The 1,740-nt window shown below is 57.4% G+C and overlaps 1 pseudogene; it reads right to left on the bottom strand.

Annotated features, from left to right (window-relative positions):
• Positions 1 to 695: 695 nt before the first annotated feature.
• LOC101355995 (ferritin heavy chain pseudogene) lies at positions 696 to 1,256 on the bottom strand (annotated as a pseudogene).
• Positions 1,257 to 1,740: the final 484 nt, after the last annotated feature.

Consider the following 1,740-nt stretch of genomic DNA (forward strand, 5'->3'; position numbering starts at 1 on the left):
TTAAAGATCTTTATTTTAATCCCTGTCCAATACCATTCCTTTCACCTCCCCCTCCTTAAAGGTAACCATTATCATGAATTCCAGGCCATGTTATCCTTCTACTGAGCACATGCATGCACAGTCACCCAGGAATCACCCCACTCCACCCCACCCCACCCCACCTCACCCACCCCACTTTGTTTATAAGGGGAAGAGTAATTTTGTGTCTTCCAGGCTCACCTGAAATACCTTTTTCCTCCCTCCACCCCTGGAGTTCCCAAGCTGCATGAGGTTGGGGCATGGGTGGGTGAGGAGACACCCAGGTACTACCCCACCCTCCCTTACCCCCTCACCCAACCCCAGTTCACCATCACCCTCCACCTTGCTTATAAGGTGAAGATTAATTTTGTATTTTCCAGGCTCACCTGAAATGCCTTGTCCCTCCCTCCACCCCTGGAGTTCCCGAGCTGCATGAGGTTGGGGCATGGGTGGGTGGGGCGACTCCTGGACCACTACATGAGGATGTGCCCTGTTCTTCAAAGGTGGGAGTGTCGCACACACAAGAATCACCAGAAGACCTTTATTTATTTAACTCTGGTACCAAGTCACTTTATTGGAAGAAATGGTAGAGTATGAAGAGAAAAGAAAGTGAACTTGTTGTAACTGCAGCATGCTTGGGCACACCAGGGACCACGGAAGTCCCCCGGTGCTGAGGCTCAGTTCTCCTTGTTGCTGTTGCCCAGGGTGAACTTGTCGAACAGGTACTCGGCCAGGCCGCCGTCCAGGGCCCCCAGCTTGCGCAGGTTGGTCACGTGGTCGCCCAGCTCCTTGATGGCCCTCACTTGCTCGTGCAGAAAGTGACTCTCCAGAAAGTCACACAGCTGCGCGTCGCCCTTGTCGGTGGCCAGCCGGTGCAGGTCCAGGAAGCTCTGGTTGACGCTCTGCTCCAGGAGGAAGGCGCGCTCCATGGCGTTGAGCCCGCTGCCCCAGTCGTCCAGGTCGGGCCTCCTGATGTCGCGGAGCTGGATGCGGCCCCCACGCTGGTTCTGCAGCTTCAGCAGCGTCTCCGCGTCCTTGTGCTTCTCGCCCGACTGGCGCAGGAAGTAGGCGGAGAAGTTCTTCAGGGCCACGTCGTCGCGGTCGAAGTGGTAGGCCATGGAGAGGTACACGTAGGACGCGTAGAGCTCCAGGTTGATCTGCCGGTTGACGGCGGCTTCGCACTCCTGGTGGTAGTTCTGACGCACCTGCGCTGACGGTGCGGTCGCCATGGCGGGCAGCGCGGGCCAGTTGGCGCCAAGGAGGGTGCAGGTGGAGCGCAGCGGGCGGCGGTGGGGGCGGCGGGCGCGGCGGGCGCGGCGGAGTCCACGAGGCACCCCCAGGGTGGGCGGTTCGGCGTTGGCAGCAGGCTCTGATATCGGGGTTCAAACCAAGATGGCGGGGCTCGGGCCCTGTTGGCAGCGTCCTTTTATAAGGGGAGGATTAGGACCCGGATGGTGGGTCCGTTATTGGGGGTGGGGTGGGGATTGGGACCCGGATGACGGGTCCGTTACGAGGGGCAGGCCTAGAACGCGGGCCCGGAGGGACTGTGTGAGCGCAGCGTTCCACGGATCCTGGTTGAGGCAGAAACCCTGGTAGCTGTTCGGTGAGCATCCGGAGCCTTTTTTTTTTTTTTTTTTTAAAATAACAGCACTATTGAGATATAATTCATATACCATAAAATTTACTCTTTGAAAATGAACATGTCAGTGGTTTTTACTGTAT

The sequence above is a fragment of the Trichechus manatus genome, unplaced genomic scaffold, assembly GCF_000243295.1.
Source record: "Trichechus manatus latirostris isolate Lorelei unplaced genomic scaffold, TriManLat1.0 scaffold00159, whole genome shotgun sequence".
NCBI classification, from domain to species: domain Eukaryota; kingdom Metazoa; phylum Chordata; class Mammalia; order Sirenia; family Trichechidae; genus Trichechus; species Trichechus manatus.